General features: G+C 46.4%; 1 long non-coding RNA gene across 1 annotated transcript; it reads right to left on the minus strand.

Moving 5' to 3' along the window:
• Window positions 1-19274: 19274 nt before the first annotated feature.
• Window positions 19275-23942, minus strand: LOC109270448 (uncharacterized). The gene is made up of 3 exons (XR_002081530.2): window positions 22932-23942; window positions 20550-20818; window positions 19275-20163 (listed from the first exon to the last, which is right to left on the minus strand). It is a non-coding gene; the product is annotated as an uncharacterized LOC109270448 (long non-coding RNA).
• Between the last annotated feature and the right edge of the window lie 3512 nt (window positions 23943-27454).

A 27454-nucleotide genomic window follows, 5' to 3' on the forward strand; every position in this document is an offset into this window, starting at 1 on the left:
GGTGGGGAGAGTGCCGGGGAGGCGGGGAAGCAGGAGCATAGGTGTGATTCTTAGTCCCACCTCAGGACAGAGGGTCTCTCAGAGTCTCCGTTTCTGACGGCAAAGCTAGAGACAAAAGTCCTCCGTGCGTAGGAAATGCATGATCATTCCAAACGGTTTATGATGGTTTTTCTGGGAAAATAATGTACAGTCAAAATGCCACGAGAGAATCAATGGGAAAATGCATAAGTACACAAGACGCTCCACCTCCCCACCGCCGTATAATGTCGTATCCCATCACGGAGGAGAAAATAGAAAGAATAATGTGTCCCTAGAGGGTTTAACAACATCTCAAGCCTATCTGTCCCATGAACGCAAATGTTTACATTACAGAGCCAGAGTGCCATATTAGGAAATTGCTTTTCTGCAAGGTTCTCTCAACTGGGTAATGGGCAAATGGATCCAAACTGATAAGAGAAGCATTACTTCTGTGGTTCTCCAAAGCGTCCTTATGACCGTCAGACCCCACCTCCTTAATGACCATCAGACCCCACCTCCTTAATGTGTAAGCAGGACGGGGGTGTCTGAATAACGCTTGCCCTTTATGGGAACATGGCAGGAATGGCCCCTGGGACTCTAACAACATCTATGGCAGGTCTGGGCATCACAGGCGCCACTGACAAAGTCCCGCGTCCCTGTTCATGGAAGCTCTACTCAGCGTGCAACTCTTCCCAGTGAACATCTCCATGACCAGCAATTACAGAGATAACTCCCTGCCAACTCAGGGACGGTCCCTCCGGCTCCTCCTTTGGGTTTGACTCGGCCTCCACCAAAGAGCAACTGCATTATCTCTGGCAAGTTACTAGGCTTTGGGTGAGGACAGTGACACCTACCTCGTGGAGCGACTTTAAAGGTTAAATGGGCTAATAAATATAAGGCACTGGAAACTGACTAATGCTTGTAACAGTGACTCTCTCATCTGTAACAAACACTCCATGAAAGCTCACAATGGTACTATTGTTTCTCCTGTGAAGGTTAGTATTGTTCTTGCAAGAGTATACCGGCTGGCTTTCCAAAATGTCCAAAAGTGTATGTTAAAAACCTTGGTTTGGGTGAGTCCAGTATCACTGTCAAGTAGGTGAACGTGGTCTCCGGGTCCCCTTCCTTGGGGCCAAGATCTGTTTTCTATTAACCGTCGAAAACCCTTGACCGGACTCAAACATCTCTCCGAGCCCCGAAAGGCCCAGCACGCTCCTCCCCACCCCTGACAACACGCACGTCACCAACGACGACCGCACACAAACACCACTGTGCTTATTGATGCGGCCCTGGAGGCCGCTGGTTTGTGGCCACGCCGGACCCGCCCAACTTCGGGATACAAGGAATCAGGAAACTGGTCTCTATGAGGCAGCCCACATTACCGTGACAGAAGGCTTCTGCACGTAAGACCATCTCCCACCTTTCTGATCTTGCAAAGACAGAGGGGAGGGACTGGCTTTCAGTCAATCAGGAGCTTACAACCCGGGCTCCTTGCTAGGCGCTCACAGCGGCTTTCTCTGCGGCCTGCCATGTTCTCCTCTGCTAACAGAGAATGCACTACGAGGGTCAGGGCCAATCCTTAGTATTACAAGATCCTTTGCAGTGAGAGCCCTGCTTAATCATTCCAGCCAACTCCCCAGCAATCCTCCCCACAGACGGGCCCTGCTCTTGAGGCTCTGCCCGTGGTGCGTCTTATACCGCTTCCTGGCAAACTCTATTCAAAAGCCGCATTCCCTGGTGTACTTTCCTAGACTCCTGAGGGTACAATTAGACCCCTGCTTTGCTCCCGTAACACTTCTTATTCATCTGTATGTCTGTCCTCCCAATCAGACCCCGTCTTGACACTATTTTGAAAACCCACCATTCCTACTAAGAACATAATAGATGTTAACCAGGGGTTAATAACTTGTTGTTATTGTTTTGGCTTGTTTTGAAACAGTTGTTTGTAATTCAGAATTCAGATCCTCCTTTATGGGCAGGATTATTATATGTCTAACCCGTCTCTCAGCTTCCGGTCTGTTCTTGCCACCCAGTTGTGTTACTTCCGTGTACAGAAACTATCAGCGGCCACACATTGTCTGTAGATTAAAGCCTGAACTCCACAGTTTGGTGTTCAGGGCTGCTCATGTCTTGCTTCACGCTTTGTTTCTATCCTCCCCACACGTCATTCGCCACTGGTCACTCTGGTCACTCATGCCATCTGTAGCAGTCTGGAGTTTTTAACCCTACTGCCCATAATCCCCTTGTCCCCTTCCCAGCCTTCAGAGCAGAGCTGAAACGTCACTTCCTGAAGTCTTCTCTGATCTCCCTCAGCAGCACCAACTGCTTCCTTCTCTGGGCTTTCACACACCTGTTATATGTGGTTTTGTCCGTTGAGAAGCTCCTGGTCTCCGTGAACAGCGCTCACCGGAGCTGTATGGTGCCCAGCTTATGGGATCATTTGCGCAAGCTCCTGGGAACAGGGAACTTCCTGGGACCTCCAAATGCACCACACAGGAGGCATCTCTGCTTTCTGTAAGAGAGAGCTTCTCTGCAAACAACATGCAGCCTGTACAGAACAAGGGCCTCTCACTTTCAAAGGAGATTATATTTTAGGGACCAGAAGCTAGAAATTGACTCCGCCAAATTAAACTTCTCTTCTCCTGATAATTGTTGCATTTAAAAGTCTTCAACTTACCCCCGACCACAAATGACATTGTTCTCTTGCACTCCCCACTTTTCCAGGGGATGGGGAGAATTTTTCTGTTACAAAAGAACATGTAATTGATGGTTCATTCACAAGCCAGTGAATGCCATCAGCTCTGGCAAATCTACTGCTACTTTAAGTTCATTCATTCATGCATTCATTCAACCCAGGTTCATCTGGGCAGGGACTGTGCTGGGGGCAGGAGGCAGACAGGCATACATCTCCCTGCCCTGAAGATGCTCACTGCCCGTGGCTTTCCTTTGGCTGCCGTTAGTCCTTCCATCCCTTCAAGGCAGCTGGCTCACCAGATTCCAGACCTGGGAGGGAAAAGCTTTCACGCTAGTGAAGGGAGACACCTCATCAGGAGAAACTCTGTAGAGCATGGTATCTTTACCCAAGACTGAGCCAATGGTGTGCCTGCAAAAGCAGTACTGAGCTGAGGTCAAAAGCCCAGTATTTTCTTTAAAAAAAAAATTTATGTTTATTCATTTCTGAGGGAGAGAGAGAGCAGGACAGGGCACAGAGAGAGGAAGACACAGAACTCGAAGCAGTCTCCAGGCTCCAGCACAGATTCCCGACCTGGGGCTCAAACCCACAAACCATGAGATCATGACCTGAGCCAAAGTCGGATGCCCAACTGACTGAGCCACCCAGGCACCCCCAAAAGCCCAGTATTTTCTAATGGAAAAGAGAATGTATGAGTCAGAGGACCAGGAATGGTAGGGGCAGTCAGGCCAAAATCGTGCACAGTTTCTGGTCCCGGGGAGTCGACCTGGACCAAGCGGCCAGCACAGAGCTGACTCCTCTCCGAGAAACACACACAGAGGTCCCCCCATGCGAGGTGCTCCACTAGCATCCCAGCCGCTGTGACAGCTGAACAAATCACCCTGAAACTTAGTGGCTTAGAAGTCGTTTTATTATCATCTCCCAAGGCTCTGGCTCAGCTGAAGGGTTCTCCCGTACACTCTCTCATGTGGCTGCAGTTTGATAGCCGCAGGGCTGGCGCTGTCTCAAGGCTTGCTCAGGGAAGTCTGAGATCGCCGGATGCCGTGGGTGGCGGCTTGGATGGGGTGTGGGTATCAGCTGAGCACCCACACGTGGCTTTCCTGTGTGACCGGGGCCCGTGCACAGACTGGTGGCTGGGTTCCAAAAAGAAGTACCCCTGGAGAACCAGGTGGAAGCTGTATTAACTTTTATGACTCAGCCTCAGAATCGTGTAGACTCACTTGTACTACATGCTACGGGTTGACCAGATTCAAGAGGAGGGCACAGAGCCCAGCTTGATGGAGCATTCGAAGAATTTGTAGATGTTTTTAGACCACCGCAGCTAAGCGGAGGAGCACAGTAAGCTGTCACGGGGTGACTATGACCGCATTTTTTTATCAGTGGTAAAATGAGACCAAACACGTTGCTTGGAGCAGGGGCTTCAGACTGTAATGGATGATACGCGTCACCATAAGTCCTCGCGGGCTGGGACAACGGCATGAGCACTGGACTGGGCATCCGAATATGTTTGTTCCAACTCTGCTATCTGCACTTCCTGTTCACTGAACTTGGGCAAGTAACGTAACAGCTAAAAACCTCGATTTCTTCATCTCTGAGAAAAGGATAATAATACTGAATCATTCATGGTTGATGGACATTTACAGGAAAGCAATGGGATGAAGAATACAAAAGGACAGGGGCACCTGGGTGGCTCAGTTGGTTGAGCATCCTACTTCAGCTCAGGTCATGATCTCACGGTCTGTGACTTCGAGCTCCCCCCGTTGGGCTCTGTGCTGACAGCTCAGAGCCTGGAGCCTGCTTCGGATTCTGTCTCCCCCTCTCTCTGTCCCTCCCTCCCTCTCTCTCTCTCTCAAAAATCAATAAACATTAGAAAAAAAAGAAAAAAAATGAATACAAAAGGACCTGCAAAACTAAAAATCACAAATTAATATATCATAAATATTGTAAGAACTTTATTTTTTCCCTTTCTAAGCCTTGGTTTTATTATCTATAGTAGTGAGGTGCTGGAATAAATTAGTTTCTCAAACTTGGTGACCTAAGGACAAATTTTAATGGAAAAAAAAATTCTCACAAACATAACCTGAAACATAACCTGAAAATATATCTGTGGGCCCTCAAGTCTCCATGAACCCCAGTTTGACAAACACTGACTTAAGAAACTAACTCCATGATATATCCTCTGATTTTAAATCATTAGTGTGAACAAGAGGACCTTATTTTTTTTTTTAACTGGTAAAATTTATTTTAGATTGTAATCAAAATGAAAACGACAAAATTAGAAGACAACTACCGTGCGAGCTCTCCCGAGCCTGGATCGGATGGTCGTTAAGATGCTGTCCACTTCTCTGCGTGATCCTGTGGTTTGTGGGGTGACTCACAGAGCCAGCTCCTGTTCTGAGTTATACGCTGTGAGAGAAAAGGGACGTGTCGGCCATTTCTTTGAATCCTTCAAGGCATTTTGCATATAGGATGTACTCGGTAATTTTTGATCGAGTAGCAGTAAAAATGGACATTGGTAGTGAAAACTATAAACAGGACAATAAATTCACATTTGAATCCCATCTTTCTGCCGAACTAGTGCTTTATTATTGACCGTCTTACTACTCCCCAGTGGAGGATGACAGTGGCCTTGTGTGTTTTAGGATCTAATTAGCTCAATAGGTTCTTGCTTCTAATTAAACTGACAGTGATAGAAAGTGGTTTAAACAAAACTGATTGGAAGGAGGATTGAAAACATAAGATTCTTCTCTTGGCATTCAGGTCCTGCCTTATCTGGGCTGTCTCTTTCTCTTGAACCCCCTCTGAGCCATTTGCCCTCACCTTTGCTGTTCCCTCTGTTTGGAACACTGTTCTCTCCACTCTGCTTAGATCTCTCCTTTCTCTCCTGCAGGTCTCTGTTTGAGTGTCTCTTCCTTGGCACCTGTCTGAGCCCTTCCATCTAAGTCAAGCCTACTCTCAAACTGCCTCCTGGCACCTGTATCTTCCCTTTACAGCAACTATTTATATTAGTTTTTGAGTTTGTTCAATTGCTGTATTTTCCAACTTGACCATAATCTTCATGAGGGCATCTAGTTTGTACATGATTGTCTCCCGAATACTAAGTATAATACCTGGCACAAAGCAGACAACTTTATAAATAAGCGAACATTTACCGAATACCTAAACGGAACAAGCAAACAGATTTTTTTTTTTTAAGTATTTTGTGGCCGTTCAGCACTGTGTTAGCCACAAGCAACTGGTAAGTTTCTCAGCCTATCGAAAGAAAAAAAAAAATCTTCCCCTAAAACTAAGATTTCTCTTTTAAAACCACGCAGCCCAGCCCCTGCTGCCTGTCAAACATGGCCACATAAGCCAGAGTGACTAAAACCAGATCTACTCCAGGACCCTGTTTCACACCGTTTCCAATAGGATATGAATCAGACAAGATACCATCAACCAAGCATTCAGTCAGGAAACAGGACCTTGGTAAACCTTTCGGGGTGACCCGTCCGTCTTCCACTGCCAGGATCCAGCCCGACTGACAGCATCTATTAGAATGCTGTGGAATGAAACCCCCTTAAGCCCCACAAAATGGGCTTTGGAGCCAGGCGGCAGCCAGCCACGGGAAGTGTGCTAAGTGTGGAAATTCCCTGCAAGCTTTTCAAGCAGCTCGAAGCCGTGAGCTCAGGAGGGACTTCAAAACTCCGAAGAGAAATTCCACTTTCCTTTTCCTCGGCCCCGGGTCTTTCCATTCCAAACACAACCTCGCCGGTTGGAGCCACTTCATGAATGTGGGATTGTTAGGGGTGGTGCGGAGACGAGCCATTATTTTTCTTAGGTTAACACACACACACACACACACACACACACACAATTTGGCATCCACGTTCTCTTTCATTTGCCCTGAAGAAATCAATATCCCAGTCTGGGGTTACCAGCTGTGGTTCATATATATCCTGAGGCATAATTGCTTTATTTTATAGCTGCCGACATTCTTTTCCTGAGCCCCAAGGCTTCTCTCTGCTCCATGCTCAAAAATGGACTTAACTGTGTAGTCGGTGCCTTCACGAGGCCCTTCTTTTGCACCGTGGTGAGGACTTCCCCTAGGACCCAACCTTCCTTGTCTCCACTCACTTTGCCCTGTGTGCCCGGAAGCCATTTCGAAGTAGGCAGCATGTTATCTGCTTGTTTTACAAACTTAAGGAAATTGAATTTTAATTTGTTACCGACTCCACCACTAAGCTCTGTGTTCGGGGGAAGTTAATTTTCCTCAAAACTTTAATTTCTTGATCTGTGAAATGGAAACAAATAATTGCATCTGTTCATAGGGTTGTCAGAGGATTAAAAAAACATTCTGCAAGTACAGCACTTATCACACAGCCTACTTATAGTGGGGTAGATTAAAGATGGCCACAATTTTTTTTTTTTTTTTTTTTTTTTTTTGCTATCCCTTCTACTGAGAGGTACAGTCTAATTCCTCTCTCTTGGGATATGGGTATTAGTGACTTGCTTGATGAATGGAATTCAGTTCAATTGATTTTCCGAGACTCCCAAGTGTAGGTCATAAGAAAACTTCTGGCTTCTGTCTAGTCTCTTGGAAGGCTGATTCTGGGAGATACGGCTGGCATGTAAGAAGTCCAACTGCTCTGAGACCACCATGCTGTGAGGAAGCTCAAGCTAGTCACAAGAAGCATCTGTGTGGACAAAAAAAAAAAAAAAGATACCAAGCCGGCCCTAGCCCTTCCAGCTGTGTCCAGGCACCAGTCGCATGAGTGAAGAATGTTCATTTCAGATCCAGAAGGATATAACTTGGAGAAGAACCAAGGAACCAGACCACTTTCAAAACCAAGTCCCCAGCAGATGGCCCTAGGCAAGACAAATATTCTCCAGCCATTTGAGCCACCCAGCTGAAGCCCCATCAAATGTGAAGGTGACACAAGGGCCGTGGAACTTCCCAATTTCCAACTGCCCAAATTCCTGACTTGCCAAATTGTGCTATTTCACACCACTAAGTTTTGGGGTGGTTTCGTATGCCACAACAGAAAATCAGAACACGTAGTGAAACGCTAAAAAATGATGATTATTACTTAATAAAAACACTGTCGTCAGCATTTGGAGAAGAATGTCACAATTGCTCCTTAAACTCTGAGTTTTGTAGTCTACAGAACACATTCTTCTTGGGGGCAGGTGGTCCTAGAAGGATCACAAAGCGACAGAAGAGAGGGTGTAGCATGGGGAGGTAAAGGCAGAAGAGAGGATATATCCTTCCATCTCCTGGTGCCCTGCACCTCACAGGCACTCAACAAATGCTTTCTTCATGAATGAATGACATCATACATCTTTTTAGAATATCAGTTTTACTCCAGGATTATCTTTCTTATCTCACAGATTTTATAAGCGAATATCTCACAGCAGTGTTTAAAATTTTAAAGATGGGGCGCCTGGGTGGCTCAGTCGGTTAAGCGTCCGACTTCGGCTCAGGTCACGATCTCACGGTATGTGAGTTTGAGCCCCGCGTCAGGCTCTGTGCTGACTGCTCAGAGCCTGGAGCCTGTTTCAGATTCTGTGTCTCCCTCTCTCTCTGACCCTCCCCCGTTCATGCTCTGTCTCTCTCTGTCTCGAAAATAAATAAACGTTAAAAAAAATAATAATTAAAAAAAATAATAAATAAAATTTTAAAGATGAAATATGAGACTTCCCCCCAAAATTATAGCTCAGGTTAGCCATTCAGGTTCTGACGCCACTCCTCTGGCTTTGAATTCCCCCTTCTCTGCCATTAGGTGTAACTAACTGATTTGTTCATTGAACAAATACGTGAGTGTCGGGCACTGTTCTAGGTACAGGAGATAAATAGTGAACAACAACAAAAAAATTACCTGTCTCTTGGAGCTAACATTCTAGTTGGGGGAGACAGTGAACAAAAAGATTACGTGTGTGTTGTTGAATGCTATGGGAGAAAATTAGAGCAAAGTGAGGGGGATCCGAAGTGCTAAGAAGGGGTAAGAGTCACCCTTGTTAAAAGGATGGAGAACAAGGAATGCCTGGGTGGCTCTGTCAGTTAAGCATTGGACTCTTGGTTTTGGCTCAGGTCATGATTCGTGAGATCGAGCCCCACACCAGGCTTGGCACTGGGCATGGAACCTGCTTGGGATTGTCTCTCTCTCCCTTTCTCTCTGCCCCTCCTGCACTCACACTTACTCTCTCTCAAAAAAAGAAACTAAAAACAAAAAAAAAGGATGGAGAACAAAAACGTCACAGAGAAGATGACATTGGAACAGAGACTAGAGATAGTGGAGGAGTAAACCACATGCGTACTTAAGGGGAGACAGTGCCAGGCAGAGGGAACAGCGTGTGTACAGGCTTATTCAAAGAAGGTCAGGGGAGCAATGTGCCCAAAGTGAGAAACATCTCCATGAGAATGCTAAGAGATAAGGTCAGAGAATTGGCTGGCAACCAGGGGCAGACCTTGAGGCACCTCATGGATGATTGCAAAGACTTGGGCTTTTTATTCTGAGAGAAGTGGGGACCCACTAGAGGGTTCTGAGCAGAGAGATGTGATTTGATATTTCATTTTAAAGAAAAATGGGGTGCCTGGGTGGCTCAGTCAGTTGAGCGTTCAACTCTTGATTCTGGCTCAGGTCATGATCCCAGGGTGATGGGATTGAGCCCCAAATCAGGCTCTGCTCTGAGTGTGGGCTCTCTGCCCCTCCACCCTGCTCATGTTCTCTCTCTCTAAAATAAAATAAAATAAAATAAAATAAAATAAAATAAAAGAACTCTTCTGACAGCTGGCTGCAGAATAAACTGGTGGAAAGTGGACAAGAACAGAAGCAAAGAGACCACCTAGGATGGAGACTTGGTACAAAAATTGAAGAATGGAGCTCTGAGCAATAAGAACCCCAACTCTGGTGTGGTGAAACCAAAAAGGGATTCTCTTTTTGGCCTTTCCACCTGGCTTACACCTATCTTGGCCTAGTGTCTAGGTTTCTAGGAGAAGCATCCCAAGAGTGAGTAACCCAAGATGCAGGAAGTAGAAGCTTCCAGTTCTCTCAAATCTGTGCTAGGTGCAGAATTGGTACAATGTCACTTCTGCTATATTCTATCAATCAACACAGTTACAAGTTAGCCCATATTTTAGCAGATAAAGGGATAAAGAGAAAGGGAAGAAATGACAGCCATCTTTAAAGGCAATCTACTATATGGAGTATCTCTAGAAAGTATCTTCTAGATTCAGTGGAAGCAAAGGGCCTTCCCCTATTTAGTGGAAATCAGCTGGAATTGATTGCAAGACAATTGAACAGTTATGGAGGGGGGAAAAGTACATAAATAAATAGATTTAAATAAACCTATTTGTAAAAACAACAACTACAACAAAAAACCCACGACCAACCCATCTCCACACCTCCTCTGTCCACACTAATGTTGCTCCCTTCTCCCCACACATACACCTGGAGGCAGAATGAGGCAGTTCAGAATTCTAGCAAACCAGCTGGTAGGGCTGAGCTGTGGAGTAATGGGCTTATGTCACTGTCTTCTCATTAAACTATTCCCCCAGCTTGGTATGGCCTGGAAAATTACCTGTTACACATAAGTAAAAATTCAGACCCCAAGGACTAAGATTTACCCATCATCAAGGCAATTCAAAAGAATATGCTGTAGGTTTGAAGACAATTTCCAGAGAGACATGCATTCCCAGAATATTTTTAGTAATGGCAAAATCATTGGAATAAGCAGTTGACCTCCTCCCTGGGGGACCATGCTCATTAAGATGTATGCGTTCGGGACTGTTAAAATTCCAACTCATTACCTAATAGTTGCACCTTATGCACTTGGATACCTCTGAAAATGCTTCCAGCCCTTCCATGTCAGTTGTAACAACCAACTGACGGTCTCCTATACCTTCGAGGGGCTTCAACAGAATGTTGCTGTAGCAACGTTTAAAAGGAAAAGGAAAAAACGCAACAAGGAAGTACTATTGATTATCCTCTCTATCCATTTTCTTTGAATTAATCTAAGATGCATGAGGAATGAATGTTTCCCAGTTTGGGGGTCAGCGCTCAAATCTTCATTCACTCCTTTCTCTCATTAATTCCTACACGCCACCAGGGAAAAAGGCAATCCAACCTCAAGAACAATTCCATAGCCCAAGCCAACAGAATCTTGGAGGCAACGTCAACCAACATTCACTGATTACTAACACTTGTCCTTCAGGATCTACCTCAAGTATCCCTTGTGGAAGTTTCCTCTAATCCTTTCCTTGGGATAGTCACTTCATTCCGGCCATGTTCCCTTCACCCTTCTGTTAAAGTATTTGCATCTTTCTTCCCCCTATATTTAATTCTTTGTTTTTCCTCTTTCTCTCTTACTAAATTGGAGCAGCTTGATATCAGGGACCACATCGCATCCATCTCTAGGTACTCAGTACCTAGCACAGTGCCTGACACTGTGGGGAGCACTCAGTCAATGTTTGCTGAATGAATAAATGTGGTGGGTAGTTCTACGATCAATTTGCCAATCAGGTACACGGAGAAACCAACAAGGTCGGTTTAATTACAACCACAATAAAAGAGGCCTGACCTTAAGGAGGTTGCCCTCAAGAACAAAAAAATAAAGGGGCGCCTGGGTGGCTCAGTCGGTTGAGCGGCCGACTTCAGCTCAGGTCACGATCTCACGGTCCGTGAGTTCGAGCCCCGCGTCAGGCTCTGTGCTGACAGCTCGGAGCCTGGAGCCCGTTTCGGATTCTGTGTCTCCCTCTCTCTGACCCTCCCCCGTTCATGCTCTGTCTCTCTCTGTCTCAAAAATAAATAAACGTTAAAAAAAAAAAAGAACAAAAAAATAAATAAAATTTGTGGGTGAATAATTATCAATTTAGTCAGGTCAGAATAAGGTATATAGAAAACATACTGGCTTATGAAATTTGGGTTCTAGGCCAAGCTCAGGGAATAAGGAGCTTTGATTTGTCCCCTTGACTATTTATTGACTGCCTTCTACAAACCATGTATATCCTTCTTCCCTTCACTTAAAACCTTAATTTATTCCTGAAAATCCTTCCATGAAATGGAAAACTGTTGAATGCAAAAGTATTCATATTAATATTAAATTAAAGGGAAAAAGTATGATGTGCTCCACTTCTGAGATAACTAACAATTTTTCACAGGTATAAAAATACACAATTGGACCACAAAAAGAGGTATTGATAATAAACTTGGAAAGGAAAGAAATGCAATGTAATGTAAGGATTACATTATAGTAGGTGGTGGGAGGGACTCATTCTTTGGATGCTACATTGTGCATCATCATAGTTGCCATTTTTAATTCGGGGGAGCTTATAATTTCCTTATGCTCCAACTGTACTTATAAGTAAAGTTTTACATGAAAAAGCATTTGAGGAGCACAATTTTAACATGTCTAAACCCAAAAGCGCTTCAAAGTGCCTGGAAATAAGGCATGCTCACAACAGCCTAAAGAGCTGTAGGTGACACCCATCTGTCTCGCTTAAGTACAGCAAATAAAATGCCTTGGTTTATCCAAACACAGCATACAATTCAAATTAGTTCACATAACATTCCCTAACTAGGAACTGTTGGGTTGAATAAGTTGTTGTGTTTTTCTCTGCCTGAAATTGGAACATTGAAAAGCACTTCTTATGGTGTATTTATTGTGTTCTTGGACAAGGAAAAAAAGCATTATAATGACAACAACAATAAGCCAGCAGTTGTTGCGTAATATTTAGTGCCTCATAACAAATTATCTCAAAATGTAGCAGCTTAAAACTACATATGAACTTTTTAAAATTGGGGAGCCTGGGTGGCTCAGTCAGTTAAGTGTCTGACTTTGGCTCAGGTCATGACCTCACAGTTTGTGGGTTTGAGCCCCACGTCGGGCTCTGTGGTGACAGCTCAGAGCCTGGAGCCTGCTTCAGATTCTTTCTCTCTCTCTCTCTCTCTCTCTCTCTCTCTCTCTCCTCCTCCCTTGCTCACGCTCTGTCTCTCTCTGTCTCTCAAAAATAAATAAACATTAAAAAGATTTTTTTTAAATATTTTAAAATATATTTGTTATCTCACACAGTTCCTATAGGTCAGGAATTCAGGCGCATTTTAGCTGGATAGTTCTAGCTTGGGGTCCCTTGAGAGGCTGCAGTCAAGATGTTGCTTGGGGCTCCAGTCATCTGAAGGCTTGACTGGGGCTGGAGGATCCATGTACCAGATGTACTCACAAGGCTGCCAACTTAGTGCTGGCTATCAGCAGGGGGTCTCAGTTTCTTGCCACATGGTCTTCATAGGGTTGCTGAGTGTGCTTACATGACAGCTGGCTTTCCCCAGAATGAGTCATCCATGAAAACAAGGCAGAAGTCGTATCTTTTATGATCCAGTCTCAGAAGTTTATGCTTCACCATTCTTGAAATATCCTATTGTTTAAAGTTTATTTATTTTCACACAGAAAGAGAGAGAGAGCACGAGCAGGGGAGGAGCCAGAGATAGAGGAGAGAGAAAATTCCAAGCAGGCTCTATGTGCTGTCAGCACAGAGTCCAACATGGGGCTTCAAGTCACAAACCATGAGATCATGACCTGAGCCAAAACCAAGAGGCAGAAGCTTAACCAAGTGAGCCACCCAGATGCCCCAGAAATATCCCTATTGGTTACATAGGTCATTCCTATTTGTTGCAGGAATGGACTGTGCTTGAGTGTGAATACTAGAAGAAGAGAATCATCATGGACTATTTTGGAGGTTGAAACAACCAACAGGTGGTATGATTTTTCAAGAGCCATGAGATGGAAAGTTTGTTAGCTACACAGGTAGGTTTCCTCCTTTTATGGAGCTCATACTCAAGAGGAAAGGAGACAAAAAACAAAGGAACAAGTAAGTTGGGGACTTCATTCAGCATTCATTGTTGTGAAGAATATAAAGCCAAGTGAGATGAAGTGAGGCGAGAAAGGGTCTTTTTTTCTAGTAGACAGTCAGGGAAGGCCTCTCTGAGAAGCTGACGTGTGACTTGAGAGATGGATGAAGAGAAGGGGCTGGATCTGGGAAAGAGTGTCTCAGATAAGAGGAAGAAGAGGAAAGATCCTGAGGCAGAAGCATGTTTGATATATTCAAGGAAAGGATAAAAAGAGCAAGGAAAGCAAAGAGGACATAGTAGAATATGAAGTCAGAGATCCACTTAGGGGCTAGACCATACATAGAGCTTTGGAGGACGGAGTAAAGAATTTGAATTTTATTCAAAGCGTGATGAAAAGCCTTTGGAGGGTATTCAGCAGGTCAATGATATGATCTCATTTACATTTTCTATGAAACACTTTATCAAGGAGATTCTGTAAGGGTCGATTGCAATAATCGTGACCAGACGTTAGTTTACGCTAAGATAATAACGGGGTAACGGGAAGTTGGTAAGTCAGGATATATTCTGGAAGTAAAAGCATTCGCTGGATTGGATAAGAACGAAGGTGAGGAATCCATGATAAATCCATGGTTAGTTTGACACATAAAGAGAATCATGCAACCATTTACAAAATGGGGAAGGCAGGTGGATTAACAGGTCTTAAGTGGAAAAAGCAAGAATTCTCTTTGGGCATGTTAACTTGAGGTGTGGATATGTTATCCAAGTGGATAGGGAAGTTGATCACATTGGACAGATTTCTACGGAGCACAGAGGACATAATATAAATATCTGGGATGTATCTTCTTCATGTACACAAGCTAAGATAAATTTTGGTTGTGTGATGTCAGAAGAGGAAGAGCCCATGTCTCACTGGGCATATTTTGGATGATTCATGGAGGAAACGGTGGCATTTGGGCTGCCCTTTCAAAGAAAATTTCGCCAGTGGGGATAATGGAGGAAAGTTTAAAGAATAGAGGAACAGTCTGAAGGAGGGCAAGAAGGCCAGTTAGGGGCGGCTGCAGTGAAGCATCTGAGGGGTGGAAGGGGCAGTGCCGGCCGTGACTGGACAGGGGGAGAAAGGGCATCTTCCACACACTTGGTACAGGTAGTCGAAAACAACATGGTAGTTGGCTGGACTAGGAGGAAGAGAGAGGAGTCAAAGGAGACGGAATCTTTGACCCCCACAAGTGAAGAATAATGCTGAGTCAAGGAGCTGCTTTGGGGTTTTGTCTGTTCATGGGGAAGAGGGGAGAAGAGATGGCTGTAGGAAGATGATGATTCTAAAATGCCAGTGAGATACCCAAATGGAGATGCCCATTTCTGTGCTCTAGAAAGAGGAATGGAAATACAAATTAGGGTTTTTGCTATCTAATGGTATTCCTAAGGATGAGAGGGAAAGACATGGTTAGGAGAAGAGAGAGAAGAAAAAGAATGGGGTTGCCCCTGGCTAGTACTCATGGGCAGGGTAGTCCTTCAAATACTCAGATGACAAGTAACATTTAAAGGCTGATGCTTTGGCTCTTCTTCCCAGAGCCTCATCCTCTTCGTGTGGATTAGGTGCCCAATAAATCAGTGAATTCCCTTGAGTGGTGACTATCCCTTATGTGGCTGCAACTGTCCCCCAGTGTCCTCTCTTCTTAGCTGTAGCTTCTCCCATTGCCCCTCCTATAGACCCCAGGGTGCCCTTTGCCCTCCTCTGAGGCGCAACTCATGTGGATTGGCTCTGAGTTGTTTCCCTAAGCTTGGGGCAAGGCGACTTGTTGTGGGTGAGGGTGGAAATACTTATTGTATAATTTAAACCCTAGTTCTCTCTTATCTTTCATTGTTTGCTACTTGTCCTACCCCTGTAAAGTTCTGGGCATATGACGGGGGTGAGCTGGGGGGGGGGGGGGGGGGGAGGGGTGGGGAGAGGGTGTGTGGAGCTCCACAAGTCAAGTTGAAAGAGAGAGGCCTAAAGTCATGTTAGGTACACTGGGCAACGTGGTCTGACCTCGGAGACATTAAAAAGAGGTACATCCATGAAGGGTGTATGTTTGGGTGGGGAGATTTATCCTTAGAAACCCCGCACATTTCTGTTGTTTACATAAAAATGAAAAAAAAAGTGCTTTAGCAGGAAACTGCCCCTCAGTATGTCAAAAAACACCAGGGTAAATAACGCAATTTCATGAAATGTTTTACGTTAGGGAGATGATTTGGGCATTAAGATATTGCAGCCCCTGCCTAGGGTATTGGTGAGCTCCCCAACGGACACAATTTGCTATAATGTAGTATCTGTCACAGACTGACTTCATTTGTCCCCAGGAAAGTGACTGGATCGTCACATCACACCCTCCAAGTTAAAACTGCTCACGTTTCTTGGTTCTGACCCAGGGCCAATGAAGCCTTCCTTTCCAGCAATGTCAGCTGTGAGTTTGAGGTATCACTCGGCCTTTTCTCAGGAATTCTCATTTCATGTCTCTCAGGGGCCAAAGCAAGGCTTCATATGAGTTGCTATTTAGGTTCTAGTCCCCAGGCATGTCCTTCTTCTCGCCTCATTTTTCTTCCTTTTGGACTGCAGTGCGATCGATCTACCCTGACTCTGATCGGACGGGCCTGCTCTATTTTTAGTCCGGCAAAATAATTTATCTTGCTTCCCAATAGCATCGGTGCCTTCAAATCCAAAGGCCAAGAGTGTGTCTTTCCCATTTTCTGCGTTTGAAGCTTCTGAGAGCTGTGTTCTTCGGTCAATTCTTCCTCATTCTGCATGACCAAGTGCTCATTGTGGTAAGCCTGGCTTTCTGCTTTTCCTCAGGCCTCACTTTCCCTGCTCTCTCTCCCATGGTCAAAGGTTAATCCCCAGCTCTCTGGGAAAGAAAAAGACCATCTTTACCCGCTCACCACTCCGTTAAGGTTGAGAGCAGAATGGGGCCAGATCCTATCTCCAAGGAAGGGGAGAAAAAGGATTCTTATAGTAGTCTGCTTGGGCTACAATACAAAGTACCACAGACTGGGAGGCTTAAGCAACAAAGATTTTATTGTCTCATAATTTGGGAGGCCGGACATCCAAGACCAGGGTGTTGCCAAGGTTAGTTCCTTCTGAGGGCCATGAGGGAAGGATCCGCTCCAGGCCTCTCTCTCTCTGGCTTGTAGCTGAACATCTTCCCTCGGTGTCTGTTCACATGATCTTCTCTCTCTGTGCATCTCTATCTCCGAATTTCCTCTTCTTGTAAGGGGACCAGTCATACTGGATGAGGGCCTACCTTAATGATTTCACTCTAACTTGATTACCCCCATTAAGACCAAATACAGTCACATTCTGAGGTACTTGAGGGTTAGGAATTCAACCTATGAATTTTGGGAGGAGACACAATTCAGCCTAGAGTAGATCCCACTTGATTATAAAAGCTGGATCTAGGGTCAGGCTGAGCCCAGTCGAGTACCAGGAACGCCTCCATAGTACGCATCTCGCATCCTTGCTGCTGCACCACGGTGGCCTCTCGAACTAACAACAGTTGTCTTCCAACAGGGACGAGTTCATGACATTTGTGCTTCTTTCAATTTGGCGACGCGGAGTATGTCTCAAATCTGTGGCGGATAATTACTGCTACTTTACAGCTGTTGTAAAAGGCAGTGAAGGCAGGGGGAAACCCATCAAATTATATGATGTTAAATCTCTTACGGGCTCCTGTTCTTCCTTTTTATTTATCACTTGGGTCATACTGAAGATAGGACGTGAGAGGGTGGGATATCTTCTGCCAGAATTCCAGTATCCTTCTTTCATGAAGTCTTTCTTGTCCATCTCCAGCCCCCCCACCCCCCCAACCCTGGTAAAGTGAAACACTTCCTCCTGTGACCACTCACATCCTTAATTTGAATATTAACCATATTATTCTGATTGTTTGTGTACATATCTATCAATGCACCCCAACTCACCAGCCCATCAATGAGAGTATCTAGTCCATTCAGGCTGCTATAACAAAAGTCCGCACACTGGGTGGCTTATAAACGACAGAAATTTATTTCTTGCAGTTCTAGAGGTTGAGAAGTCCAAGATCACCATGTCAGCAGATTCAGTGTCTGGTAAGGACCCACTTCCTGGTTCACAGGCGGCCATCTTGTGACTGTGTCCTCACATGGCAGAAGGAGCAAGGCAGCTTTCTAAGGTCTCTTTTATAAGCGCATTAATTCCTGTCATGAGGGCTCCACCCTCCACATACCATTGTTATGGAAAACGCATCTGGATCACCCGGCAGAAGAACCAAGCGGCACTCAGAGATCTTGGAAGGAAGGAGGTTTATTTTACACCGGTGGGCCCAGAGGAGATCATTCTCCAGAGATCTGAGCCCAGAGCGGCAACAGAGGGGACAATTTATAGTCTGTTACTTCCGCCTCCCTCATTAATAGTAATTTGGCACCTGCGGCAGGGGGGTAGGAAGGAAATCCCGGAAGGGGAGCCTTCTGGCAAGGACTGGAATTCCCTCATCAGTCCTGTCGGTCATCTAATAACAGATTTTTCCCTAACACCATCACATCAGGGGTTAGATTTCAACATAGAAACTTGGGAGGGCGAATGGGGCATAAACAAACATTCAATCTATAACATCTCTGTCTCCTCAGCATCACTCACGGCATACCTAGTCAATGTTTTTATTCAAGGTTGAGTGACTAAGTAAAAGAGCCAGCACGCGTCTGTACATCAGAAAAGTTGCTGATACTATACAACATAGAATAATAGCCCACTTATAGTATATGTGTCAGGTCAGGTCCCCCAAAGCAGACACCAAAACAGGGATTTAGACACATAGCGAATGACTGCTGTTATTTGAGGGGAATTGTCTGTAGGAGAAAATGGGCTGTGGGGTAGGGGGTGGTAAGCAGACAAGGCAGGGAGAGAGCCTTCAGACCCAGTGTGGTTCTGACCCCCGTCGAGGAGATGGGGTAAGAGAGTCTCGGGCACCAGTTCAGTTCCCAGAAATGGATCCACGCTAAACTCCTGGGGGTGTCCTTGAGCGGAAGTTGCCAACAGAGAAGTCCCAGGTCTTCTCGAGAATGAGCACAGGTGGGCATCCCTGCCTCTTCTGCATCAACAACTTAGAGCGGCCAGCAGGAAGTGTGGCCTTGGGGCGAGCACGGTGCAAACTTGGATTTAGAGCACAGCGGCTGGGGCCATGTATTGTGCACACACGCTATTTACTTATTTACTTACTTCATTACTTATTTATTTTAGGACCACCTTCTTCCAATTCCTCTGCCCTCCAACTCCTGCCTCTGGTAGCCACAAATCCAATCTCTGTACATAGTTTTTTTTTTTATTTTGCGTATTTTATAACGTTTTGACATTTTAAAAAAACCTTTTCTGGCTGGAGAGGGACTGCTCCTGCAGGGGCTGGCCAGTTCTGGGATAACAAAGACCTCAGCCAGGAGCATGCCTCCGATGTGCAAGCTAACCAATCCAGAGCACGAAGCTCTTTCTCTGGCCTGAACGGCCCAGGAGGCAATAATCCCCTGCCTTAATTATGCCAGGACCAGGTCGGAGGCAATTAGAGCCCACGCTACGGCCCAGAATCCACCGAAATTATTCTTACTCGTCAAAATCCTAAACTGTTTCCTCTGCCCTGCCTTGCTTGCAGAAACCCCAACGAAGGTCATGGTGTAGGCTTTCCTGTCTTCTGTCACTTGACCAGAACCGGGGTCTTCCCCCACCCCCCACCCCCCACCGTGGCCTTGCATGCCCTACGGTAACCTCCTGTCTAGGTCCCGTGAGTATAACACACTGTTTTCTTGTGTCTCCCCTGAGGTCCTTTTTGTGGCGCACCTGACCGATCGTGACCTGCAAGAACATAGACCAGTCCCTCGGTCAAGTACTGTCACTGCAGCAGGAGGTCTGAGCGGCCCCATTGGTGGCAGCCGCAATATAGATCGATAATAATCATCAGCAGGTGTCAGCTTTGCATTGTCCTACGCTTCTCTCCTTACTGCTATCAAGACTCTGAGGTGGCCTCAGCTAACATGAGGAAAGGGAGGCATTAGAATGTATCTCTTCCCCCTTTGGCGAGCTGGCCAGAACCCAGGTGGCACCCATGGGTGGCTCAGCGGTCCGACACCAAGAACAAAGAGGGGCGCTAACCATCTTGCGGCCAGGCCCTGGGGGCGACCACGGCAGCGGCCTGTGCCTCTGCCCACCTCTTGATGCTCAGAGCCCTTCGGTGGCTCAGCTGAGGCCTGAGGTCAGTGTAGACCCTTTTGTGTCCGACCCGAGTTTGTGCTTCCCTGGGCATGTGCCTGTTGGGGTCCGCCGACAGGGAGCGTGCGCGGCTGTCTGAGCGCTGTGTGACAGGAAGACGGCCGGCCCGGGGCCATGTGCTGCTGGCCGCGCAGTGTGGATGCTCTTTGTTAAGCTCCCAGGGTCTGGAAGGAAGCAGCTATGCTCTTGTTTAATTCCATATGAGCAGCTTTTTTATTTTTACAAATAGTCCTCTTGCTGTTAGGGAGTGAGTGAGCGACATAAATCATCATCATGTCTTTGGCAGCCGGGATTTCTCGGGCATGGTCCTCATTAAAGTCTTTAGTTGCAGGGTTCCTGGAGACCTTCCTTTGATACCTAAAAACATCAAACTGAAAAAGCCGTGGTGAGGAGGAGGAGGAGGAGGAGAAGGAGGAGGAGGAGGAGGGGAGGGGGTGGGCGGGGAGGAGGGGAAGGGGCGGAAGCTCGCAAGGATCCCAGAATCACGGTTGGGAAAGGCAAGGCAAAGCTAGACTGGTTATTATTCACAGCTTAAAAAAACAAAAGAAGAAGCAGAAGAAAGAACTGCAGGAGCCGAGCGGCAGAAGCAGTGAGCCTTCCCTGCTGAACGGAATCCAACAAGCCCGTACAAAGAAGACGGAGCGACGCGGGCGGGAGGGGAAGCTTCTCGGAGGTGATTCACGGAAAGGGAAAGGCTCCCTGAGCCCCTTCCTCCGCAGACCTCAGCCCAGCAGGCTGTGGCAATCAAGGAACTCACCTTTTCCTAGGGCCCCGGTCTCCCTGCTGGGCGGGAATCCAATCCCCGGGCAAAGTTCACTGGGAATACCAACGTGCTGCTGGCGGCGGCTGTTCATTCACAAAATGAGCTCCTTTGTGATAAAAGGAGGGAGCGCAGCCCCGGGGTTTGTGTGCATTCCAGGCTGGTGGAGGGAGCTGCCAACACGCTTGGTCAGTGGGAACCCAGCAGCACATGCATCTCAGTTTACACGATTGATGTGGCCTCGCAGGGCCTTGTATGTTGAATTCCTATAAATCAAGTCACATTTTAAATGCACTAGGGGAGCTGGCCATTTAAAGGAACCCTGCAGCGAATCTTTTGGGGAAGTGAAAAATCACGGCTGAATTGATCTCTTTTGGCAGGCAGTAACAAATATTTAGGAGCCCTTATCATGTGCCAGGCAAAATGCTAGGTGCCATGGGCGGTGTTTAACATGAGGTGTCGTCCCCCAGCTCGAGGACAAGGCTTTGGGAGGGAGGTTTTTGTCTTTGGCGAAACCAGGACGAGCTGAGTACAGCAGTGGGAAGAGAGACTCCAGCTGGAGCCGCGTCCTGTCATTGCCATAGGACATGTACCAGTTGGTCTCCCTCAGAGTAACCACAGGCAATATTTCTCATTCAGGAAGACAAGTGAGGCTCAGTGTCTTTTTAAGGCCCGAAGCAGGAGGCTAAGGGCAGGGGCTCTGGGAAAAGACCAGGGCCTTCTGCAACCTGAGTCAGGCTTTCAAATCAATACCCACGGTAGTGGCCATAATCTCTATCTCTGGTTCTCTCCAGAAATCTCAAATGTCCAATTTATTCATTCTAGGCTCTGGCATGTATAGTTTGGTGTTACACAGATTTGCATATCCCTAGAGTCAAATTCTATCCTGAAGACGTGTAAGTGCTAGCCTCTAGCACTTGAGAAACGTATTGTGCTTGAAAACAGATCCTAAAATAATCGAGGCTGTGGGGAAAACAAAACAAAATCAAACAACATTTGCGTGAATCCAGATTTAGCTGGCGGGCAAGAGCACAGACTCAAGTGTTAGCCCCAGTGGAATCCGGTTCTACCGTGTTGTTACATGACCTTGGGCAAGGTGTTTAATCAGCTTTGTGTGTTGGTTTGCTCACCTGTAAAACGGGCATAAATAATAGAATGTACCTCCTAGGCTATTTGTAAGGATTAAATCAAAAGTGATTTTACATCTGAAGGCTTAGAAGCATAACTAGAATATAGTACATACTCAGTAACATTAGTTATTATGATGTTGGAGTTCATTTAAAAAACAAAACCCTACAGGGCTCCTGGGTGGCTCAGTCAGTTAAGCGTCCGACTTCGGCTCAGGTCATGATCTTGCGATCCGTGAGTTCAAGCCCCGCATCGGGCTCTGTGCTGACAGCTCAGAGCCTGGAGCCTGTTTCAGATTCTGTGTCTCCCTCTCTCTCTGCCCCTCCCCCACTTGTGCTCTGTCTCTCTCTGTCTCAGAAATAAATAAACATTAAAAAAAATTTAAAAAAAGCAAAATCCTAGACATAGATTACATGGTTTAAGAAGTCCGCCGTCTGGTATTAGCTGGTTGTCACCTGGATGAAGCATCATAAAGAAGGGACTGTGCATAAAGTCTTACCACCGTTGGAAGCATATTCAGTATCTCCAAGGGGAAAGGAACTCTAAGTAAGCAGGGAATATCTTTGCAGATACTATTCAGAGAAGCAACTTTGGCATTCAGGATGGAAAACAGACCTTGTAAAGGAATCATTGGGTCCATCCCAATGATTTGTAGTGAGGACAAATAAAAAACTCAGATGAAGTCAGAGACTCAGCCAGGATATACATCTTCTTGGTTAAAAAAAAAAAAAAAAAAAAAAGACAAAAATTTAAGTCTCTGACCCTTCAAACCACCACGCGGGCTTCCCAGTAAGAAAGGGACTTTCTCTGCAGCTAGAATAACACATGATGTGCTTCATCAAACAAAGCAGATGGTTATCACCTTTCTTTTGGGAAGGAGCTGGGCCGGGGGAGGGGAACAATAATATATCTTGTCCAAATAGAGACGCAGATAGGTGACAGGTTTAGTAATAAAGTTCTTGTTTTTAGGGCTTGAAGTGTGTCCCAAAGTTCTAAGGAGATCTTTGAAGGCGATCGTGTCCTCATGTGACAAAAAACTGTAGAGTACAAGATGTGTGGGGGCCTCGGACGCAGCATGGCCGTTTCCGATGCCCGGAGGACATTCGTCCTTGGATCAACCAGGATGACGCCCCCGGACCACCACACCCAGTGGGCGATCAGAGCACAGGTAAGAATTCCTCTATGAGGTGGACCCCTCCAATAGCATACCGGCCCTGCTCCTGTGAACCAGCATAGAGGCGGGATCCTTACCTCTCCCTTTGAGGCTCTTCCCTTTGAGGCTCTTCCCCCGAAGATTTAGTGGCAAGAAATCCATGTTGACCAAGCAGTTGCGGATTTACCACAGGCAAAAAGAATTCTTTTTACCTATATCAGTTCTGTAGGCTGCACATGCTTCCCAGATGCCGTCTTCTTCCATGTTCTTTATTAAAATGGAATGTACTGAGATAATGTCTCTTGGAAGCCTCTCAAGCTGAGCACAGATCCTAGGGAATTCCCAGAGACTTTCCCTGGCATCTGGGATAGAGTCCACACTGACGGAGGAATCTCCTTCCCTAAGTCTTCTCAAACCTGTCTTCCCCAGCTCCGAAGCAGAGACTTGCACTTGCTCATAACCAATGACAAGGCCGTCTTTGTCCTGGGGCTCTTCTTCCAGATCCCAGCCCCCACTCCACTAGCCTATGAGACCCACGGTAAAAGCACCCCGGCTGCACGTGAACCATTGTTTCAAAGTTAAAGCTGCAGCGTCCCAGATACCCACTGATGTGAAGAGTAAACGAAAAGCTGTCTCAAGTCAAAATAGGAAAAAATAAATAAAAAAAATAAGGCTTGGACAACCTGGTCTCGAGGTGAGATGAAATCAGAATACAGATGATGGCATCCAGAGTGGGACAACAAAATGACGGTGCTATTCAAAAGTGTCAATGGTAAAACCTCAAAGGCAGTTGGAAATGCCGCGGAAAGCAAGCGAGACAGCCACGATCCTCCCCCCCGTGAGGGCTGCCAGGAGGTGACCAGCAGAACAGCTGAGACAGAGAAATAGTAAACTGTGTCGACCTCCCTCCGTCTGCAAGATGATCCAGGTGCAGAAGCTTGAGAAGGGAAAACAGGTGGAGAAAGATGGGCTGAGTCCGGGAGAGAGTTAGGCAGTGCAGTGAGGCTGTGAAATTCTTTCGGTTGATATCCAAAGAACAGAAATCGTAGGCCAAGCCTGATGTCGCTCCTGCCCTTGGTACTAACAGGAAGCAGGAGAGCAAAACTCACCGAGTTTTGATCGAATTTTACATTGCATTCAAAGCTCTACATTCGCAGAGAACCAGACGGAGACTTGCACTGAAAGGCACATGGCAGGTCCCTGGGTTCTTGCCTATGTTTTCGTCCTGCCCTCAGGGAAGGAGATAAGACCACTGGCCTGGTGATGGGACTCAGTGCCTCCTTCAAGAAGACAGTGACCCAGCTGGGAAAAACAAATGACAAGTCTCTCCAATCCTCAGAAGGAGCTTTGGTGCCAAATGGTATGGGCTTCATGCAACGAAGAAATAGACGTGAGGACTTCTGGAAGCGTCTCTGGACTATAAGCTCATGAAAAGTAACGGTGGTGTCATTCTCATTTTTGTACGCCCCTGCTGAAGCCGGCTTACTGTTGGTGCATCGTGAGGGGCTGTTGAATGAGGTAGCAGGACACTGCGTGCGTCTTCGAGACAGTCTGGGGGAGGTGGGGTCTGTCCCTTGCACTGACTAGCCCATGGCCTTAGGCAAGCTCGTTTGGATCCCTGAGCCTCAACTGTCTCATCTGGAAAGTAACAACAACAATGTCCACCACCCAGAGCGGCGAAGAGGCTGGCAGGGGAAGCCTCTCGTGGATCCAGCTGGCTGGCTGCCTGGCGCTCAGAAAACTCAAGGAGAGGCAGCCTTCTTCGTCCTTATTTTCATCGTCGTCCTCCCCTTCTAGTTCTCACCCAAGTCTGTGAGCAATGCATGTCCAGGCTGTGACCGATATTTCTAGTCACCGAGGCAGCCAGGCCAATCTTCCACCTATCCCTTATGCAATAACTGCAATGATCATCAAGTTCCTCTGTCTCCCCCGCTGAGTTCTAGAAGGAACTCTCTCTCTCCTCCCAGATTGCTAGCGTCTGAAATTTCCATCGCTTCTCCTGTCCTTCTGTGGCCCTCTCCCTGGGGCACACTGTGCCTTGTCTGGGAGCCCTGCCCCTTCAGCCTACACCCACTAAGGGGCAGGACTAGCAGCAAAGGGGAAGGGAAAGAGGGAAAACACTAGAAAGGGTCATCCCTAACACCAGCCCATGAACATACCCCTGCCTCAGCTTCTCTCCCTCCTCACCCCTTCACTCCCATCCGCTCCGGTGAGCAAAGGCCCGGGAGACAATCAAGTCTGGGTTTTCCGCTTCTGTGAGGAAAGGCCCCCTAAACAGCACTGCATGCAACCTCAAGCCTTCACGTCTCCAAAACCCCACTATTATTCCTCAGGTAGCTTTTCTCCTTCCTGAGGGGGTCTAAGCGGAAAAGACGAGTCAGTGGGGTTGAGGACGAAGGCTTCTTATGGCTTGTCTGTTTCATGTCTTTGTTAGAGGTACAAACCCTTATACAACCTCAACAATGAGTACAGTCTGTCTCCTCAGGGAGGGGAGAGTAAAGCGTAAGGCTGGCTTCCGTTTCTCCTCATCTCAGAGTGGAGTGAGGATCCGTCTGAATCAACAGGTAGGGGCAGCATGAAGAGGAGCAGGCCATTCATTCCTTGTGGTCCAGAGGAGAAAGGGGAGCAGAAGACAAGGGCTGAGCAGGGCACTCACTTCCACAGAATTCTCCTCATCCGCCCTCACCTCCCACTGCCTCTGCTGCCATTGGAGTTCCCACCGTCAGCCCTTAGATTCACCACTCATGACCTCTGAGCTAATAGAGTCCCCATTCTCACCGTCCAGTTTGATGCATCAGGACGGGGAAGGGGGGAGGCTGCCAAGGTTGGGAGGCCATGGGGGCAAAAAAACATTTATTCCTGTTGTCTGGGTTGAACTCAAGAACTTATGTGCCAGGGAGATGTTGGGAGTCATGGTAATCGGGCTCGATTACCAGGATCCCAAGATACAGGAAACCCAAGCATGCTTGAAACAGCATGTCCTCTTGAAAATAAAGAAAATCCAGAAATCCACGAGAAGCCGTGTTTTCTAGTCTACTAAGCACGCGGAAAAGAGGGCCAATCCACAGAGTTTTCGGAAAACAAAAAGGCCAGAGGGAGGAATGCTGCTTTATGAAAGAATCTGGTGTGGCCGCCATCATATGTCTAGGGATGCCTCCTTAGTAATAATCAGAAAAGCACAGACTGATATAAAAGAAGAAGAAAGCAAGCTTTATTTGTTAGAGAGAAAACCCGGGAGCAACGTAAGAGTTTATCGATGGGGGCATGATCCAGTGAGCCTTGACATACCCAAACAGCGGGGTATTGTTCAGTCACTACCGTGGAAAAACATCTGATGGCATGGAGAAATGCCCAGAAGGTGTTAATAAAATATATAAAGCTATATAATTAGTATGATCCCAATTATGTAAATATATGCACACAAAGACAAGACTGGAAAGAGAAAAATGTTAATAGCGGTTATCTGTAGGGCATGGGTTTGTACTAGCTCTTTTCCACCTTTCTAATTCCTTTGCATTTAAATTTTTTCCTATGAATAGCACATTTATTTTTTTGCAGCTACGAATGCATTTTAATAGTAATTAAATAAATAACTTGAAAATAAAAGTTTTTAAAAAGAGACAGGAAAGCCCTCCCTCTTATGACCAAACAGGGCTTGATTGCTTTCCTCCCTCAACCACTAACCTGCCAAAAAAATAGGGGCAAATCATTTAACCCCCTCGATAAAAATAAACAGCATTGTCTTTATGGAACTATTTTGTATCTTAATCACTTTTGAGGTCTGTGTTTGAATTCTGCTGCCATAAGGAAAAGCCAAGATTTTCTACAGAGAGGGAGAGTTAGCACCCAGGTCATTTCTAAATCCTCTTCATCTCAATTCTTTGATGCAAAACCCAAGTGCCAGGCCACTGAGCTAAGCACCATGGCATCTCTGTCCTCTGTGCGTTACCCCCAGAGAAGACTGAAGAAAGGCAGGCCCTCAGCATAGGAGCTGTGGAGAGGTCCCAGGAGATGTCTACACGGGGTCCCCTGAGGTGCTTAAACTTTTTTTTGGTCAAGGTCCAATGTCAGAATTGCACCTTTGTGAGTCTCAGAAACTCGGAATGGGCCCATCTCCAGAGAGGGCAGGTGAAGACGGAGACAGGCAGAGGTGGGGCAGGGGAGTGAAGTAGACAGGGCGTGGAAGGTTGTGACCATTTTCACACGGCTTTTAATTATCCCTTCTTCCACCTTGTCTTTCATTCACTCCCCACACCCCCACCACACAACCCCACCGCCATATACACCCCAGCTGAAGTGGCTGCAATTTTCACTGTCTTTTCATAAATTACTTAAAAGCCTTTCTGTTGCTACTGGGAAATGCCAGCTTTGGGAGCCTTTCTCTGCAAAAGGGACCCTCCAGATCAAAACGATACTTGGAAACTAAGATAATACAAATGTCAATGTTTACCTGAAGTTCTGTGATTTCCAGGGAAGATGCTAAGGGCACATCTGCAAACCTGGGACATCCCCCTTGGGCATCGAGACAGCTTGAGCCAGTGAGCAGCAGGCTCTTCAGGAAGCAGACAATTCCAGAACCCTGAGGGATCACAGCAATGAACAGCAATAGCAGACACTGCTC

This window comes from Panthera pardus, unplaced genomic scaffold, assembly GCF_024362965.1.
Source record: "Panthera pardus isolate Hobbes unplaced genomic scaffold, ASM2436296v1 HiC_scaffold_6, whole genome shotgun sequence".
NCBI lineage: Eukaryota > Metazoa > Chordata > Mammalia > Carnivora > Felidae > Panthera > Panthera pardus.